The 21,225-nt window shown below is 45.1% G+C and overlaps 1 protein-coding gene across 1 annotated transcript in view; it reads right to left on the bottom strand.

The window, feature by feature from the left end:
• The window catches only part of Epac (Exchange protein directly activated by cAMP), a 518,190-nt gene extending 499,896 nt beyond the window's left edge, over positions 1 to 18,294 (bottom strand). The window contains exon 1 of the mRNA XM_089545788.1: positions 18,082 to 18,294. The gene's annotated coding sequence lies outside the window, so the exon portion shown is untranslated. The remainder of the gene's footprint in view (positions 1 to 18,081) is intronic.
• Between the last annotated feature and the right edge of the window lie 2,931 nt (positions 18,295 to 21,225).

Raw genomic sequence — 21,225 nt, 5'->3', positions numbered from 1 at the left:
GCAAGCTCATCTATCATCTCGAATTTTGGATTCATCATGGGAGACCTTATTTTTTTCAGTGAAACCGCAACTAATTTCCCATAAAACCGAGCTTCTCTAAACAACGTCCTGTTGTCGAAAACTGGGAACCTTATTGGAGAGCGAGTAATGTTTTCTTTAGCTACAAAATGCATGATAGGTTGCCCTTTCCGGGAAGGAGCTATCTCTGTCTCGCAGGCAGTAAAAGGAGACGATTAAAAAAAAGGAAAGGTTTTGGAAAGCGAATAGAGGGGGTAAATTTGAATAAAAAGAAAAATAAATCAAGTAGTGGAAATACATGTTCAATCACAGAATATCCTGCTCAGTACGTTGATGACACAAATACATCAGCGCGTTTGTACAAAACTTTATTACAGACGTGGAAAAACGTGCAGGCTTTGAAAGTTCGCATGCAGCCATGTAGTAGAATCTCTGCTAAAGCCCAAACGCCCAAAGGCGCTGGATGCTGAGAAAGACTTTCATCCTCAATCCTGATAATCTTTATAGCTTGTAAGCGCCGTGAGAGCCTGGCTACGCTACTCAAATGCAGAGCCTTTGGCCTGGGAACTTCTTACCAACCATGCACATACGCGCATTACTGCGTGCCGGTAGTCATTGCTAGAACCCTCAGCTGGTGTGAAAAAGCCGTTGTCTGAAACATTAATGGATTTAAGCTGGTTTCATAGTGCGCTGCCGTAAGGAACAGAGCCCAGTAAAGGCGCAGCAAATGTCACGCAGGACATATCAGCTCTCCTCGCATGGTGGAGGTTATGTTCCAGAGAAGGAGGCGGAGGTTATGAGGAAATCAAAAGGGCATGCATTCTTTCAGCAACTTAGCTGAGAATTTTAGAACACGACTTCGTTTTTTGTGAAAAGTGTAGATAATTTTTTTTTTATGGTCCATTCAGTAGATTCCTCATAGCCAGCGGAGAGCTGAAGCGCGCCGTGAGGGAAGAGATCAAAGAAAGGATGAAAAGCGCAAAAAAATAGAGAGTCGCCATAATGGAAGGCTCTGGATTAGGTTCGACTCCCAGGGATTGTACATTGTGCAGTGACATTGCACACCGTCGAGTGCTTTTGCATTTTGTGTCGAAATGCAGCCGCTGCGAGAGAACATAAACGCATTTTACGAACAAGCGGGTAGCTTCCATCCTAGTGTATGGGAAGGAATTCTGGGATTTTTTTTTCGGCTGCACAATGTCTCATCAGTCAGCCCATTCTGAGCGCTTCAGCCGATGCTTGACAGAAAGCTTGCATAAAGTGCGTGTAAGGTAAAAGTGTGATTAATCGTAGTCACACTGGAAGAATGGACGCCTTGATTAAGGAACCCTCAAATACACACTGATACCACGAAAAAAAGCATTTAGAAATTCTTTAAGCCCTACATCTAGCTCACCTTATCACCAGATTTAAAAAAAAAATGCTTTGTATATTTCATGACGAAATGACCTCTGAGCATGACTTACATGGTTTTTCATAATCATCAATGTCTTCTGTCCCACAGTGAGCCATCATTGTGGCTCATAAGTTTTGGCGCTCGGCTGACTAGCAATAATGTGGCTGATTCAAGTCTCGGCAGTCGAGGCCTCATTTCAGAGGAGGAATGCAAACAATCCCTTATGCTACGTGACGTCATTGGACGTTAAAGAACTCGAAATGGTTGAAATTAATCCGGAGGCCTGCACTAGGGCTCCTCTTCTAATAGAGCCCTCTTTCCCCACACCCTACCCGTCCCCTCTTTCACGGTGCAGTTAAGACGTCCAGATATAAGTGAGGCAGTTCCTGCACATTTACCATTTTGTTTCAGTAATTTTTTCGCGTGCCAAAACCGTATACCCACACCCGAACCCATAAAGTTAGTTTCACCTTTTTTGTTAATGATCACGTCGTTCACACTGGAAAGAAGGGATTGCCAGCCCAGACGGAATGAAAATAATTCTTCGCTAGGAACTGGTCTTAAAACGGCAGAAATTAAAGGCATTCGAACAGCGTATCGCGTTTGGCATGGTTCTTGGGACCGACTAGGAAGGCATGTGTTTAGAACAGGCGCAGGAGAAACGCCTTCTAAGCTGGCACCTGTTACACTTACCCTAAGCTGGCTTTTTACATCTGGCAGTACTCGAAGCCCTTCAAGCTGCAGCTCTAACTCCCAGTGATATATAATAAATAACATTCTAGGGCATCCCTCTACGTCCGAGCATGAGGTTACGACCTTCTCCGCTACCCTGTTAGAGATCCCGCGCAAATTGCACAGGGCAGGCGTTGTCCTTACTGGAAACCCGCATCGCTGCTGCTTAGGAACGTCGGGGACCTGACATCTCACAGGAGCAACAACCTTGAGATGCTCGGCACGCCTTGTAGCTGCACGCGTGACTCACGGCTGCCAACGAGCCCAATTTGAACACGATTGCGCCCGGGTTCAAGAACATCACTATCTTACAAAAAAGAAACAAAATTCTAAACTCTGTTCTATTACGGTGGGCAAACTGCATATGAATAGCAAACCGCGTAATCATTTCATCTGCTTCTTCTACCTGACAACAAATAGAGAGAAAACACAAACAAACTCGCCACTTTCGTACGCACGCAAAGGTTTCACGTATGACGTGACGCTCGAAATGCTCCAGCTAATTAAGGAGCTCTCTGCGCGTGCAATCGATCGACCTCGTTGGCTGAGCGTGCAGCCGCCCATATGCAAATGCTACGCGTGTTCGTGTGTTTGCAGCGAGGCCGCAGCTGCGGGCGGGGCGTGCCTGCGGGAGCCGCGGAGACAAACTTCCGGCGCGCCGGGAGCCAAGTGGGCTCTCGCTCCTTGTTATCGGCGTGAGGCCCGCTGCTCTCGGCGGCTGCATTGTTAGGACCGGGCTCCGGGAGCGCGGACGCGGCGATTCGCGCCGCGCCTCCACCATCGAGCGCTCGCCCGTGCGGGCGGCTGCGCGCTTCACATTCTCCACTGGGGAGGCCTTCTCGATTGTTTGCCCGAAAAGAAACTCCGACTCCGCGTTTGTGTGCGCTTGTGCGTCGACTCTGGGAACGGCGCCTCTCTCGAGAAGCTGAAACCTTAAGAAAGACAGAAACATTACACGGACATTGCTTTATTCGTTGCGTCTTGCTGAATCTACGGTGTAGGTCAACTTTAATACAGTTGAAGTAGAAGCTGCAATAGGAGTAGACGCCGTAGTCGAAGTAGTAGAAGCTTAAGCGGTGGTTGCTTTATTTGCAGTTACTTGTAGTCACTTCTACTTGTGCCTATGAAAAGGATGTTAATGATGAGTTCGCACCATTCCTAGTTCTTCTGGAAACCACTGTTACCCGTAGCTCTACAGGGATCTCTAAAATATAGAGCCAGCCAACATGTCCCTGGATGGCAACTGATATCTTAAACATACTGAAAGAAAAGGGCAAATGTATCATAAATGCAAGCTACTAAGATCAAGCGACTTTTATCTAAGCCAGTTTAAACGCTGCTGCAAACTGTATGTGTTTCTTATGAAGAAGATAAAAATGAATATTATTCTTCACTTGTAGAAGAGGCTCAGGGTAATACGACAAAATGTGGGACATAGTTAATGACGCAATCTGTCTTCGTTCAAGAGTGAATGTTTACCTGATATAGTTGACGAAGATACGATGAATTATTCAATGCCCTTTTTGGCCCTATAGGGCCTTCGCTAGCTTTACGGATTCATATTGATGTAGCCTCGTTAAGAGTGCCTGAGCGGGTGAGCAGTACTTAGCATTGCCTGACTTATCAATAGATGTGGTTTATTAGATACTCATTTGTTCTATCGTTTTTTAATAATACCCTAAAAAGTGAATTGTATCTCATGAGCTCAAATACACTAAAGTAACGCCTCTCTTTAAATGTGACGAGTGGTCCTGTATATGGAACTGCAGGTAAACTTCGGTAATAAGTGTAATTAATACAGTATTTTAAAGGTTCTCTGTAAGCGAACACAGAACTTTTTAATCAAGTACAATATCCTCTGTCCGAATCAGCATGATTTCCGACCCAAACATCCACTTCCACGGCAGTTCTAGTCCTTATGCAGCTTATAAACACCGCGTTACAAAACAAACTGGCTGTAGCAGTATACTTAGACAAATAAAATGCCTTTGACACAGTTGACCATTCGATATTATTACAGAAAATAGAAACTTATGGTTTAAGAGGGAAATTTTATGATTTAAACAAGAGGTTTTTTTTCTGTTCGAAAGCAACCCGTTATTGTTAGAAAATATTTCCGTTCCTCAATAAATCACACTTGGCGTATCACAGTTGTCTGTAGTTCGGACTCGCCTTTTTTCTGCGTACATTAAAGGCTCAAAAGAAAACATTCGACAGAAGTCTGTCTGGTTGGGAAATTTAATGTTAGGAGAAGGTAAGTGACGCCAACCAAGTAAAATACAGGAAAAACACGACGTTTCGGGACCGGCTCGGCCCCTTCTTCACGGTGTGACTACGGGCGAGCGCAGCTTGGCTTTTTAAGCCCCTGTGTGGAGGACCTGCGGGTCAATGGCCGAAGCCCATGGACGTAGGATGAGGGGAGAGTCCCCAGGGAACGATTAACATTCTCTCGTGTTTGCTGTATGTGCCACGACTCGAGTAGAAGCCTCCTGCGTGGGTTAGCTTCCGTTTCCAATACAATGGTGCTGTCGAAGTCAATTGGGTGGTCACACCCTTCACAGTGTTCGGCCACGGCGCTGCGTTGACGATTCATGTGACGGACGTCCGCTTTGTGTTGGTTCATCCTTTCCGCGAAGTTCTTCGTTTCCCCTATGTACGACGCCGGGCAGACGGAACACGGAATTTTGTACACGACGCCCTGGGCCTTTTCTCTGGGCTGCCGGTTTTTTGGGCGGGGGAGAAGGCGACCGATAGTGCTGGTCGGTTTGTGCGTTGTCAGCACCCCTTCTTTTCCGAGAATGCGACCGAGCGTCTCGCTCACGCCTCTCACGTAGGGGATGCAAACACGTTTCCGCTTCTGGCATGCGTCTGAGGAAATAATAGACCGGATTTTGTTTTGCCTTTCTTGCTTCCTGATAATGCGCCGGATGAATGAGCTTGGGTAGCCGTTCTTTTGGAGGTCAGAAATGACTCGGTTCTTCTCCTTCCTTTTATCTTCACTTGGGGAACATATGGAGTCGGCTCTCTTCAGTAATGACGTCACGACAGATGCTTTGTGCGGGATGGGATGGTTCGAATCGAAATGTAGGTACCGTCCTGTGTGGGTTGGCTTCCTGTGCACCGAGGACCGCAGGCCTTTGTCGTGCCTTGTAAGTAGGACATCCAGAAAAGGCAGGCTGCCCTGCTGTTCATGTTCATGTATTTACCTGCGTACCGGTTCCCCTTGCTGTGTCCGTTGCTCGCCGCGCACTCGAAAACGACCAAACGCTGCACGAGAGAACTCCACTCAACGTCGATGAGGTATGTCGCCTTCTCGACCTCTGTCTGCGCAGTACCTTTTTCACCTACAACGGAGAATTTTTCAAGCAAACAACCGGAACTGCTATGGGGGCATCAATTTCAGTCACAGTGGCTAACCTAACCATGGAAGACGTCGAAAGCCGGGCCCTCTCCTCCTTTAATCCCAAGCCAAAGTTATTCCTCCGTTATGTAGACGACTGCTTTTGTGTGGTGAAAACCTCAGAGATAGAAAACCTCCAGAGTCATCTAAATTCAGTTGAACCGGCCATACAATTTACTGTTGAACATGAACAGCAGGGCAGCCTGCCTTTTCTGGATGTCCTACTTACAAGGCACGACAAAGGCCTGCGGTCCTCGGTGCACAGGAAGCCAACCCACACAGGACGGTACCTACATTTCGATTCAAACCATCCCATCCCGCACAAAGCATCTGTCGTGACGTCATTACTGAAGAGAGCCGACTCCATATGTTCCTCAAGTGAAGATAAAAGGAAGGAGAAGAACCGAGTCATTTCTGACCTCCAAAAGAACGGCTACCCAAGCTCATTCATTCGGCGCATTATCAGGAAACAAGAAAGGCAAAACAAAATCCGGTCTATTATTTCCTCAGAGGCATGCCAGAAGCGGAAACGTGTTTGCATCCCCTACGTGAGAGGCGTGAGCGAGACGCTCGGTCGCATTCTCGGAAAAGAAGGGGTGCTGACAACGCACAAACCGACCAGCACTATCGGTCGCCTTCTCCCCCGCCCAAAAAACCGGCAGCCCAGAGAAAAGGCCCAGGGCGTCGTGTACAAAATTCCGTGTTCCGTCTGCCCGGCGTCGTACATAGGGGAAACGAAGAACTTCGCGGAAAGGATGAACCAACACAAAGCGGACGTCCGTCACATGAATCGTCAACGCAGCGCCGTGGCCGAACACTGTGAAGGGTGCGACCACCCAATTGACTTCGACAGCACCATTGTATTGGAAACGGAAGCTAACCCACGCAGGAGGCTTCTACTCGAGTCGTGGCACATACAGCAAACACGAGAGAATGTTAATCGTTCCCTGGGGACTCTCCCCTCATCCTACGTCCATGGGCTTCGGCCATTGACCCGCAGGTCCTCCACACAGGGGCTTAAAAAGCCAAGCTGCGCTCGCCCGTAGTCACACCGTGAAGAAGGGGCCGAGCCGGTCCCGAAACGTCGTGTTTTTCCTGTATTTTACTTGGTTGGCGTCACTTACCTTCTCCTAACACATTAAAGGCTTGCCATCATTTTTGAACTGTTCTGAAGCTGTTATATACGGCGATGACACAACGCTACTTTTTACAGGGGACGCACTAAAGGAACAGTAAGGCAGCATTAACGAGGAACTTAGAAATATCTCGCAGTGATTCATAAACAATTGCAAAACAAAGTATAGTTTATTTAGTCAAAGAAAAAGAATATTAGCTGTGAACAGTTAATTCTAACCTTAAATGCGACGCGCTTGCTTAGTGTCTCCCACACCAAATACTTGGGTGTCGTCTTCGAATCGGTTATCAACCAGAAGGAACAAATTAAAAATGCTTGTTCCAAATTAGCTTACGGCTGCAATATCTAATTAAGGGCAAGGGAATGTTTTCGTGCACTGATTTTGCGTATATTGTGTTTCGCTTTTGTCCATAGTCACTTATGTAGCTGTCTAGAGACATGGACCGGTACCTAGAACCAATATTACGCTTGCAGAAACGTGCTTTCGTACCACAACATTAGCAAAGGCAACCGAGCTTAGCCAACCAGTCTTTCAACATTTGCGAACATTACCAGTATCAGTTGCATACAAACAAAAGATAGCTCAAGTAATAAACACAGCAACAATTACTAATGATCCCTTTCCTGTTACACTGCTTAGATCCCCGCTGAGACAAACAAGAGCTGCCACTAATAATAGATTTATCCTACCGCCATATGACAACACTTATGGTCAAAGGCTATTAGAACATAATGGTGCACAGATAAAGAATGGAGTTCCCGATGACATTAAACCCAAACACAATTTTTCGGCCTTACTGAAAAACATTATTCTTTTCTCTCCGGAACTGTGGGGCTAAATATATTTGTGCGTGGTTTTGTGCATTTTTAAACTTCTTTTTTGTTTGGTCTCTTGCATTCTCCATTTTTATTTGTTCAGAATATTCCGGTGCTTTACATATTTGCAGGGCCGTGGTAGTAGTATTTAACGTCGTTTTGTACTGGTTTGAATGTCTGCCATTTCTTTTGTGAATGTCTTCTATTTTGGCCTTTTACTAGACGAGTTGGCTATGGGCACAATCAAAATGGTATGTACTGATTTCACAAAATAAAAATGAGAGAGAGAGAGAGAGAGAGAGGGTATAGTAATAGTTTTAGCTGCAGCAGCATCCACCATGGCAGCCAAAATTGTTATTCCCACTTCATGGTCACGTAATCATTTTTTTGACCAATGGGAAGTCATCGTAACCCCCGGGCTGTAAATTATATAAATTTTTGGTTGTTAGTCATCGCAGCCCTCTGTAGGCTTCTCTATTTGTCCCGTGTCTCACCACTATTTCTTGGTATTACTGTGAATTGTGTACCGAATTTATTATTCATAAGTTTAGCACGAGAGAAATTGGCATCCAAAACATGTTTGAAATGTCGTTTTCTACATTTTGGACTTTGGGCTCTGGGCTGAGATATCTTCAGTACAGAGAAAATAATAAAATTTCCGACACCGATGAAAATTAGAGTACTTAATTCGCTCAAATATGTCCCTATGTGGGTTGGTTGCATTGTAATGTGCGTTGGGAGCTAGTGAGTTAGTGTTTTTCACCGACTTTCGAAATGCACGTCGATCCGTTTCTTTTTCGGAGCAACCAACATCAAAAGGCCGGCATATGCCTCATAAGTGGGAGGTGCGGGATTCTACCCCAAATGTGCCTTGTACCCACCGGTGATACAATGGGTACAAGCTTTCCCTTAGGCTTGTGTTAGACGCCTTTGGGGAGAAATGCTTGGAAAATGGTTCTTTAACCCCAGCCTGTGTAGATGATATGTAAATAGTGCCAGTGCGTTCACTAGCCGAAGCTGGCCTTGCGCCACGAAAATTCATCATCATCATCATCAGCGCCGTCAAAATATGCTCGCATTGACTCCCACTTATCTTAGAGCTTCGCAAGAAAGAGGAGGGAAGCGATACTCCTTTGACTGTACTGGCTAGATTGAAGCACACCTTCAAAAAGTAGCTTAGCGAGAGAGAGAGAGAGAGAGAGAGAGAAAAGAAATAGAGCTTTTTACGACACTAAACTTTCCTACGGGGCGGCCGCACCTTCCAGTTGTTTGTACGTACAATATATTATCGAATGTTTTCATTGCCAGTCCTCAGGTGGATACAAGATAGCCTGGTTGATGGCCTGCAGCTGAGTGAGAAAAAACTCGTTGTGGTCCCCTCAAAAATATTCTCCTCTGTGTGTGGGACTCAAACCTTCGTGGCGGCCAGCAGATGGTGACCTGCATAGATATTAGTGCCTCTGTTCTTGCCCTGGGGCGTGCAAAGATTACGAAAGGCACTTGAGATTACTTAATTGCTGTGAATGAAGCAGCATCCACGTGGGGCGTTCAGCTGCGGCGGTGGCCTACTACTCTGATGCAGTGGCCAGCGAGGCTGATTTGTTTGCGCCATCCAAATGGAAGTAGATGAAGACGACGATACCCAAACCCAGTGCTAGAGGCTAACACTATACAGCGCAGAGTGTTGTGCTGCAGTGATAAGATATTTTTTTAAAAATGTGGTGACGTAGAGCGCAAGACTTTATTGCAATGTCCAGCGAAGCTGATCGATTCGAACAAGCCTGGGTTCGAAACCCACTTCGGGAAAAATCTTATTTCAGAAACTTTATTTTGCTTTCTTTCCTGATGATATACGTACATCCGATGACGTCATGGGGTCACGTGAGTTTTCGAACCGTCTGGAGCATGTAACGACAACGCCGGGCTTTCCGCCTCATGAGCAGCATAATGATTTAGCAGAAAAAAAAAAACATTTAGGCGATGAAATTGGATTGATGCGGAAGAAATGCGATAGGGATCTCTTTTCACTCGGAATCTATTTTAATTCTGATTACAGTCCGATTTCAAGGACATTGTCTTTCATTATCTATTATATTTCATTTTTATTTTATTCCAATTGCGATTGCGCAACTACGGAACTGCGTAAAATCTATCACATTGATAGATCGCGGCGAGTCCTCATAACAATACTGGCGCAGTGGGGCCGCGGTTAAGCGATGCACCACTGCACCTGAAGGTGGCTGTTTCAAACACAGGCCCCGATGGGACATGTGAGGCCAAGGTTGCTCTGTCTGAGCAATGCTAGAAACAATAGCTCCCACACGCCTCATTTTTGCACAGGGGGCTATTCGGCAGGCCGTGTATTTTGCCTGCAAGCCTGCAGTTGTCCGAGTCATTTTGTTAATGATTTTCCTCGCTCTCCCTCCCGTCTTCCTCGTCTGCCTTGTAAGTGGAGAGGAGGAGGGGGCCGGGCCTAGGGTGCGATGGGTTGCAGGTGTCAGGTGGAGACAGCAAAATCCCCTTAAACACCAACTGCCACTGTTAGCCAGGCTTCATGCAGACGCCGACGCCGCCCTAGAGTTCTTGCATTGATGGCCCTCCTTAGGCTGTTGCACTGAAAAAAATCTGGCGTTGCTTTGCTTCGTGGCTTCGTCTCAACCCTGAAAGAGGTCGGGTGAATGGGCAAATGGTTAAAAAACTGGAGGGATCACTTAAGCTCGGCTTTAAGGGTACGACGCAATAGGGCTAATGGGTTAATGCCCATACATGCAGAATTGGTCATTCATTGCTTTGCATTCATAGATCCTTGGCAGTCCTCGTACCACTCCTCGCGCAATGGTGCAGTGGCTAAGCGATGTGCCACTGCCCCATGGCAGTTGATGCCACCGGTGCGGCTTGTGAGACTTAGGTTGCTCTTCCTGAGCAACCTCTCGCGACCAACCATTATTTTACCTGCCACCAGCCCACTGGGCACGCTATGATGACGTCAGAAGGTCACGTGACCTAGGTAGCCGCTCTCCACCTGGATTTCTTCTCTGGGCAGTTTTCGGGGATTTTCCTCTCCACAGCCAGCGACGCTGACACAGACGCCGGCATTTCTGCGACATGTGGCTCTTGACCCTATTGCGTTAATGTCTTAGAGGTTTGAGTCGCAACAAATTGCCCTCGGAGAAATGCAAACGCTCGGGAAGAGCTTACGCCCTCTGTTTCCCTTTGCACCCAGGTGGTAGATACTTCAAGGCAGCCTGTACGCAACAGGTCTGATTACGTGTTTAACAAGATTACTCGAAGCGTATGGTTCCTTTTACGCTTTCTAGAGCTCGTGAGCAGGTAGCAACTACGGCTCTGTAAATTCCCCTGTGCACGCGATGCCTTTGCGAGCTTCTGTATGATACCCTGCACTGCTCCGAAGATCAATATTTCTTGGGTAAATTAGTTTGCTTCATGTTAATTAAAAAGAAAACAGCCGGTGAGCTTTGTACCGGCCTGAGATTTTGAATCTAATTAATCAGCAGACAAGGGAATGGAAAGTGGTGCCCCTTAATGACATACATGACGGTATATCATGAAAGTAGAGCACTGGACGCGAAATTCGGAGGCCATGGGTTTGGACCCAACTGGTGGCAGGTGGTTGTTTTTCTTCTGCTTTTTTTTTATCTCACTTTGATGAAAACCAAAAACTAAAAAAAGACATCCCCTATGCTCCTTGGTTTCAGTGACAGTTGGTTTCAGTCATGTATGCCATTAACCAACACCTCTTCCCACTTCCTTTTCTGCTGAATAGTGTAACGAGGGCTTTGAATCTGGCAGTCACGATGCCACAGGTAGCATAAGAGGGTTCTCGCACAGCTTCCACCCTCACCGTTCGATCACGTTCCTGTGTTGAGCGGTAATACAGGACGTACGACGTCCGCTGCTATGGACGAAGGTGGCGCTGGTGAAGACTCGCAAGGTCCAGTTAAACTACATATAAATACCCACGAACGCAGAAGATCGAACAGCCGTTGCCGTAGCTCAGTTGGTAGAGCACCAGACTAATAATTCAGAGGTCGCTTGTTCGGATTCAACAAGCGGCATGTGTTTCTTTTTTCTTAAGCTTTTATGAATCTCCCGTTGATTACAACCAAAAATTACAAAAAAGGCATCCCCTATGCTCCTTTGTTTCGGTGTCCCTTGGCTTCCGTCATGTGATTCTGGTTGTCATTTACGAAAGCAGGATTCACGAAATGCGTTTTTGCACCCCGCCGCGGTGGCTCAGTGGTTACGGCGCTCGGCTGCTGACCCGAAAGACGTGGGTTCGATCCCGGCAGCGGCGGCTGAATTTCAATGAAGGCGAAATTCTAGAGGCCCGTGTACTGTGCGATGTCAGTGCAGGTTAAAGAACCCCATGTGGTCGAAATTTCCGGAGACCTTCATTACGGCGTCCCTCATAGCCTGAGTTGCTTTGGGACGTTAAACCCCTATAAACCAAACCAAACCAAACCAAACCAAACCGAAATGCTTTTTTGCACTAGCGGCCGTCATTTTCGGAGCGGGATCGAACTATTCAGTCTTAGTGTACTTACAATCTTACGATTCGAAAAAAAATTCTTGAAAATTGAATTCGGTGCCGTCAAAAGGCGCAAAGCTCGTCAGAGTAGCCGCATACTGAGGTGTGTAAGGAAACAATTAAAATATAATTGCCCATGCAGATTTTTATATATAATGCAGAAAAAAAAGCCGGCTTCAATCTACATAGTGTGCCTAAATTATGAGCATGCCGCTTTGAAACATTACCCGAAAATCTCTTCAAAGAAGAAAACTGAAAGGAGATACATTAACGGAGTTACGCTGGTGCTGTTCATTGACATGACTCAATGCGTAGCCTTTCAAAGAAATATGCTTTGAAAAGCTCCGACATATAATTTTTTTTTCTTCGAAGTGCCTTTGTCAACTTCTTTGAAAACCGACACTGAATAGCAAGCGTAGGTAGTGTCGACTGAACTTACGCAAGCGCTCTCAAAACTGTTAAAATTCGACCATTTCGTCGGCAAAGCAACCACGAGAAGAAAAGTAGAAGACAGAGGCGCTGAAGATTACAACACAGTGAAATTCTATGGCAGCAAGCGAGCGCTTAAAAGGAACCCGAAGCCCCTCGTGATAAAGCTAGTTCAAGTGTAGTTCTCGCACAACGGCACGAGGGTGGGAATGAATTATCTGTGCTTCCCTGGTTGCAAGAAAAAAGGGAACAGAAGCAGCGACCGAAAGTTTCAAGGACAGCAAACAATGCTGATTAGTTAGAAGTAGTTGCTTGCGTAAGAGTTCACAGCTTTCGATGAAATGGCCGACATAATGAAGAAGGAAAGCAATAGTAGAGGACTGAACAACAACCTTGGTTTTTTTTTTTTCGTTTCAACGGCACCTTCTTTAGCGCAAGTGAAAAAATGGGTGTGGTATTTTGCGCTGCGTGGGCATATTTAGGCCTGGGCGAGATATTTCCAATCATTGTATAAAGCTGAGGGAAGCCTTGCTGGCGTAGATAAAAGTACCACTATTTGTCACTTTTCTTTGCAGTTTAGTTTCCAAGCCTGCTTTGAGCTCTAAGACTGCTTCTTTCTGTACGCCATTAATAATGTTGCGCCAGTTTCAGGTGAATGTACTGCTTAAGACGGCAGACGAAATCGTTTCTGTGCTCTGCTCACTGGCTTCACCAGAAGCCATATAACACATGTGAGAATGAACATACATCTCAGGCTAGCCCAACGAGCTTCGAAAAGCAAGGCTGCGTAAAAAGAGCAAAAACGCACCCAACGTCAGATATTCTTTAGTTTATGCGTAGGTTATTTCTGTTATACACGTCTGATAACGCGCAGCTTGGCGTGAAAGGTTTCGTGGCAGACGGAGTAAAAAGAAGTTGGTACACATGCATTCACCATCGACCTGAGCCGAAAGGTTGGGCTTTAAGAGCACAAAACTAACTTTCCGGGCTTCCTGATGGAGTTACGCTGTCTTACATCGGCACAGACGCGTGAAAAAGTTTCCAACGCATGAAGTCGTTAACCAAGTATACGAAGCTCCATCGCGGGAAGCTCCAGCGGTAAGAAACTAGAAAGACACAAATTTTGTTCAACTTTTTCACAATGCTCGTGGCGTTGAATTTTTACCAAATTGTTGAGGCACTGGTGCCTGATACGGTAGTTTAACGGCGGGTACATTAACGTCCATAATATTAACGTGGGACACAAAATACGTTGTGGTGGACAGTTTCAAATTAATTTCGACAAATTCTTGACGTTCACAAGAATTGCGACATTAAATGAGCGCTGTCGCATTTCGTTTCTACCAAAATGCAACCGTGGGCGCCCGGCGTTATATCCTGCGACTTTGGGGTTACGACTGAAACTGCATAGGCACTGAGAAACTGCGGAGATCTAAGTGACAAAATGAAAAGACGTCTTTCGCACTTTACACTTTGATGGGACACTAATTGTAGTGTAGTTTGCGCGAGCTTCCTTTCTTGTGTGGGTATTTAGCAATGTAGTTTCATCTTTGCATCCTCTCTGCAAACAGCCGGTTCTTCTCTTCTAGCTTATCTCCTTTTGGTTCTTCCCCCTTCTCCTGTTCTATATCTCTCTACTATATCCTGTTTACTTCCCACCCTTGCTCCCTCCTTCGCTGATGATTTGGACAATTATTACGTTCCGATAACGTTAGGCTAAGAGACGTCTCACTTACAGAATGTGATTACATCCACGCTTGCTCTGCCCGTGTTCGAGACGAGCGACACCACTAATTTGGAGACCTCGCCATCGTTTCGAGCACGAAGCCCGGACGATCGCATAACGACCTTTATGGCACATTGTTTGACCCTGCTGCAGTACCCCTCAGCAAATTAGCTGCTAAATGCCTCGTCTAAGGCAATTCTATAATTATAATCGGGTTCTCTAATTGCCGATGCACAGGCTGCATAAAATATTTCTTTGTTATCGCTCGTTACCGAAGAGGCCATGCACGAATAATAATTACTGTAATGAAGCGAAGAACAAACAGCGAGCAGCTATTACACAAGTCACCCGAATACTATCTCGATATAACCCCAGGGGTTAGATGCAAACATTCTTGTATTGTCGTTAAGCTATCATAGAGTCTTAGTAGTTTTAAATGCTAAGGCTAGATGAACAAAATTTACTTTTAGGAGTGATTCATGATTAGCTCAGACCGTTGAAGTTGGCAGTCATGATATCTCATTCCTTTGAAGTTTTTGCGAATATGCGTTACCAACTATAACCACGCCACTGGCACATACATATGTTCTAGTAGCGTAGGTCTAGTAAACACGCAGCAAATTAACCACTTGTTGGTTTATCGAACCCTAACGAAAAGGGCGGGGCGCTCTATTACTGTAGTTACGATACATTTAGCTGCTGAATCGCTTGAGTCCTTTCGTGGTGCCATTGACGTAATGGGAGCGTGAATGTACAAGGTTTTAAGCACTACTAGAAGGTCTACAATCTGTCCAGTTTTGCACGTACAGAGTAATAGCACCTCAATCTTTGTCGTTTGCATTGCTGTAAAAAAAACCCGCCAACTCTCGTATCAAAAGTGACACAGAACTGATGACCGTAGATACCGCACCGAACTGGTCAGTTCAACAAATTATGTGAATTCCCTTCTTTTAGTAGTTTCCGTCATGTTATGTTGAGTAGAATACCCATGGCGTTTGAATTCATTGCACGTAATTATCGCGTAAAAAGCAAGACACTGCACGACAACAAATCAACTTTGCGATGTTCTCTAATTTATGCTGCAACACCCTGCTCTTAAAAAACGAGTTAATTGAATCCGCGTCCGTGTCCACACGATTCATCACAGAGGCCAACTGCCTGCTAACGATATGTGTTCAGTAAGTTGTCGATCCCTTTGTATCCAGTAAGCTCTACATAGCCAAGCTTGTCTTTACAAGTTGATACCTGTATGGACAGGCAGCCCACGCAGCAACATTTGAATGTGATGAAAGCATTGGAAGTGACTGGATGGGAAGTACAGACAGTGTGGGTCTAAAATGAAAGTGAAAGATTTAGAGCACCGCTCCATGATTAAATTGCTTACAAATAGAAAAAAAGCAGACGATGAATTCATGATAGAATGATCGCAGTATAATGGTGATGATACCGGTTTCTACTGAATATTATTTTTTTCGGACAAGCAGATCAAATGGTGTAAGGAATCACCTAAATGTGACCCCCGTTGAGCGAAATCTGTCGAATCTTCTTCACAGAAAATGTTCCGTTAGTTGGAGGCCATTATTGTTCTTAAGTTATTGAATCCAGCACTCCAGTTGGCGTGAATTCCAGTATTATCCGTGCTGTTTTGATAATGTCAAAGGTCATTTGCTGCTGGACGCCATGGATGTCGACGCCTGAGCAAAAACATCTAACCAGAAATTTACCCAATTTATTTAAATATGCTCGCCAAAAATTTAGGAGCGGAGACTTCTATTCTCCTATTGCTGCCTGTGACGAAACTTGGGTGTGCCATCATTAACCAAACACTAAACAAGAATCATGAAGTGGAAAAAAAAGGGCCCACACGCCCAGAAATTATTTTGCATGCATAGGTAAGCCCAAAAGATCACTGCAGCAGTTTTCCTTAATAGAGAAGGTGCTTTACTATTAGAATTATTGCACGCAAGAAAATTGCTATGATTCAGTAATGAAAAAATTACTAGAACAAATTGAATCAGAAATGCCTGGGAAGTATTCTGCAAGTTTGTTGCCGCCTCACTGCGGTGCCCGAGCTCACAAGTCTCGAAAACTACAAATTTCTGTTTGGGAATGGGGCTTTAACAGCCACTCTGAAGTACGGAGGAGGTCCATAGCGATTACGTTCTTTTTCCAAAACTGAAGAAACACCTGTGTGGGCAATAATTTCCTCGCGACGAATACAACGCTCAGTGCATGCATGAAATGAGCGCCCTGATTTATGCACACTCTAGCGCTTGGTGCCCTTAGTTGCAGCTGTTGCTTTGGCGCCTGCCATCGGTTGCCCTGCGATAGCATATACACTGTAAGCACAGATACGTTTGTATGAGAGTAAAAAAGTAAAAAGGGAGTAACTTGTCCTCCAGCGTATTCCCTTTCAAGAAAAGGAGTGCGCTTGAGGACAGCTTATTTCCTTTTTAACTCCTTTTTGTTCAGAGTGTAAGATGGGAGTTCGATAAGTTGCATGTCTGAAGATGAAAACAAAATTTTGACAGAAAATTGAGCTTACTGCTTTTCAATAGAATCCCCCTTGACTTCACCGCACTTGAGCACACTTACCCACTTCGTTCCAGTGACCGGAGGCCCTCGGAATAAAAGGAGGTTTGTTCCTGAAGCAACAGCAAGTATCCCTTTTGAAGGGCATCCGATCACTATGAGCTAAGTGGGTGAAGTGTGCTGAAGTTTAAGAGGATTCCACTGAAAAGAAGTTAGCTCAATTTTCGGTCAAATAATGTTAACGCCCCTCGTGCATGCAATCTCAGGGCAACCGGTGGCACACGCCAAAGGAACAGCTGCAACAAGCAGCATTAAAGGCCAGGGTGTGCTGATATCAGGAGGGTCATATCTCGGAAGCACTAAGCATTATATTTGTCGATCTATTTTAGGAAAACAGGGCCCAAGGGTGTCAAGTTTTGACAGCAAAAGCTCTAGTACCCTGAAAGGTACTGGTACGTGTTCGCTACAATCTGAATCCGCGTTTAAAGCAGTAAAATAATATGGATTTACATTGTTGCAGACATACAAAAGGCTAACGCGAAAGGTTTTTTGAAGGAAAAAAAAAAGGCAATACAAAAAGATTTAAAAGCCTCCTAATTAATCGAAGGAATACACTTCGACTGCTCTGCCAATTGATCGTGTTCCGCCTTGAGGATCTTAGGTAAACTTCTCACCTAATGGATCAGAAATGCTATTGACGAAGCACGAATAAGTTATTCCCAAAATGTGGAGCCGTTTGTTTGAGGCGTAAATGTTACGGAAATTACTAAACAGATACAACGTAGGTGGGGTGAATTAAAGTTTTTGGCGATTGCAAACGCCGATTGTATGACAGCATTGTAGAATATACCCCGCAGTATAGTTTCACACCATAGTTTCATTCAGAGTATTTCCTTCGTCAAATAGAATGTCAAGCGGTTAAAGCTCAGTGGAAGTGACTAATATTCTGAACGTGAATCCAACAGGTGGTCTTCTCCGTTGTCAGGCGCCAAAGCAGTACAGCAAAGCCAGATGTAGCGCATAAAAACAACTGGTGGCATGGCACAATGCCAATATTTTTCAGTGGAATTGTGCTTAAATTACATATTTTCAACATAAATATTTACTATATAGAAAAGCCTAGAAGCGCGTTCACTTATCGACCACACAAGCAAGTACGAGGTTATTAAAGAAAATTTTGTGGTCAAAAGAGAAGACAGAGTTGTTCCAGCTTAGAAGAGCGACGCTCGTATAATACGCTGACATCCAAAGAACAGGAATTGACGCTTGGAACTCTTGTAGATCATTTTTACTGTTGAACTTTTTTTTTACTGCTAACTAACGCCTAATTAGCAGCGCAAGTTCTCACCTGTTTCAGCGTCGAATATTCCTTTGTGCCGAAAGATCACGATCACTCACAGGTTTCTTCGTCTCGGCCGCAGAGCAAATACGGGAGCGTACGCATCCAGGTTTCATGGCACGCACATCTAGATTAGCATAAACGATCATACAACGCAGAAGTGCAGCGTTGCATTCCAATGGGCGAGTGATGCAACGCAATTGGGCGACCTCAGGCGCCGTCTTTATCCGTCGCGTGTTAAGCCAGGCTTGGCGCTGCTGCTGCCGCAAACAAAACAGCCCGCTCCGGTATCCAACACAAGTGTCGAATAAACCGGCCAGGAGGGGCGAACCGAGCGAAAGCGGCGAGCAATCACGTGGCACACGACCGTTGCCTCAGGTGTCCGCAAGATGGCGAGCACGGCGCGAGAGACGCCGACGCAGGTCCGACTGGTTCGCGCCCGCTTCGGGGACAGCATTCGGCGCGCGGCTCTCGGGCGCTGCGGATGCACACACAGGGCTTTGAGGAATGTCCACAGATACCGATGAGATCTTGCATAGTTTAGGAATTAAGGGTTACCGTAATGACTATATGCAGTGGCACATTCGTGCGCTTGTTAACAGATGTCACAGTGCAATACCCAAATTATACACCTTTCGGGCATCCTAAGTGCTAATTACGCTTAATTACACATTTCTCCATCTAATCTGACACAAATTAGACGTTTTTCCGACCATTTCACTATGCCGTGGCGACTTCATGTTTCTACAGTCAGCAAACTTGGCTTCTTGGTTCATTTTTTCCTCCTCTATCCGAAGCAACCATTGGTTTTCTTCTATCTTTTTTAGTTCCCGAATTAAACGCATGTTACAATCTTTGTTAACGGACGAAAGTATGAGCCAATAAAGGTTTTCGCCTTATAAGAGAAGCGCTGTTGTTAATATCACAAACATCATCATAATCATCATCATCAGCCTGGCGTAGTCCCGGAAATGGCCCGGAAAGGTCGGTAACGTGTCAGATATTTGCCTTTTATTTCTGCGCTACCTGTCTTGACCACTAAGAGAATTCAAGTTTGGTTCAAAATGTACGGCTCCTTATTAGTTAAGGGTAATAAACACATGAGTTCAATGAAATAATTGAAACACTAACCCTTTTAGGCACTTTGGCATGAACCCACTGGGAGGTTCAGCTTGTTATCATTTATATACGCGTGGGGTTGATAGGTTCTGCTTTAGTAGTAGTGGACGGCCTTCTGTAGCAGAAAGAGAGATTTTGTTGCACCAACAACAACATTAAAACTTCTGTGTCCCTGCTAGAGAAATGACAGCTCAAATTCGACTGTTGCATAGATGTCTTGACTCGAAAACGGTTGATGATTTGAAGGTTTGACTGAAATTAGATAATATGGGCAGGAAGGCGAACCCGCCTCTTATTCAGAACTCATCACAATGAATAATGCGGAAGTGATATGCTGCTGCCGAATGTCTTTCTTTGCGAAAGAAATAAAAATTCGCGCACTGAAATCTTTGCACCAATTATGCCACCAGTAGCACCTACCATGTTAAGCTGTCCATAAGGTGGCATGATGCGTAATTAGGCACATTTGCTCGCTTAACTACGTAGCACGAAAGTTTTCTAAGCGGTGAAGAGCGTTGACCTGAGGCTGACATTGTTTTGAAGGCGAAGTGAATACACGCTCACTACCATTGTCGGAGGCGTGAAAAGTCATTTGGAAGCAACACGTATTAAGTGAGCAGTGCGAACTAGTCTGACAGCGTACATAAGCGAAAACAATAAAACATTAAAGGAAACAAATTTTTGTAGAGAAAATATCGTTTATACCCAAACATTGCACTTCTTTCTGAAGTAACGTACCGCACCAGTGGCCAACGGCTTTGAGCATCCCTAGGGCCGCCGGGTAATCAACGATTTCCTGCAGGTACGAGCTTTCTGTTGGCTTGGTGCTCGGCTTCTCATGGATGGAATTCTTGAGAAAATGGGTATTCGACCCAACCTTGTGTACAACGCACAGGAACATTTCCCTCATCTCATATATCAGCCAACCCACCTTATGCAAGTTCTTAGAACATGACAAAAGAAGCTACAGACAACACTGTAAACCATAGGACGAGTTTTCTTGCAAGCTTTACATTGCATCGTACTTTTCCTCCCTTCTGCTCTCGGCAGAACCATTTCTGCGAAACAAGACACATGATGTTTATGTTCTCGCACCTTGCAAATAAATAATGAATGCAAAGCCAGCGCTTCCAGAGTAAACTTCCTTGAGTCGGAGTCTTCGCGTCGTTTGCCAGTCGTCTGCTAAGATATTATTCACGGATGTCCGGTATACAATGTACAAAAAGAACACCACCAATGTCAATTTTATTTTTATAGCGAGCATGAGAGCATCAGTTATTCTCATGAATAGCGAGAAGAAGCGAAGCGCCAGCTGCGGTGGGGCTGCACGGTGCATTAACTTACGGGGTTATAGCTCTAGCTGGCAAAAAACGCTATAATGATCTTAACTAAGGGCTAGGTAACCCTAAGTCAGTATAGGCAAGAGACTTTTGTGACCATAATGTCGTGCACATTGGAAAACAAGCATTTGCTACTGATGACAGCAGCAGCCAATAAAAACAGCCACATATCAGTGAGAGGAGTGTGAGCTACCTTTCGACTATGGATACTTAGGTCGGGCATATTGGCGTGGTCTTCTGTCATCCGACATCGGGTACCACGTACAAGAATTGTGAAACTAATAGCTCCTTGGAGCTGAAGCCTTCGTTCTGCGTGAACCAATCGCGGCGGCATGCTCTGCAGCATCGCAGTGATTCTTGTTTTGTACCAGTCGTCGAAGGGAACTACAACGCTCCTTATAACTTCGTGCCAGTAAATCAAATCAAATTAATTAATTTATTTTGCCATCTTACAGTAGAGATGGGCAGATGGAAGTGTTGTAGAAAAAAGCTGGCCAAGGTCAGTTTGACAATTCTAAAAACTTTATCTTCAGCCGGGAGGCTGTACCTAAGGTTATGCAGTTTTTAAAGAAAGACAGATGCACAAAGGAATCCCCGAGGAATGCACGAACCAGCATTATGTACACATAAGTAAACTTGAGCCAAGCGATTTAAATAGATAGCGAGAAGGTCTCTGCATGAAAAGGAAAGCAAA

The sequence above is a fragment of the Amblyomma mixtum genome, chromosome 5 (genome assembly GCF_055824585.1).
Source record: "Amblyomma mixtum isolate Tamu chromosome 5, ASM5582458v1, whole genome shotgun sequence".
Taxonomy (NCBI): Eukaryota; Metazoa; Arthropoda; class Arachnida; order Ixodida; family Ixodidae; genus Amblyomma; species Amblyomma mixtum.
This window is presented reverse-complemented; position numbering and strand designations above follow the sequence as displayed.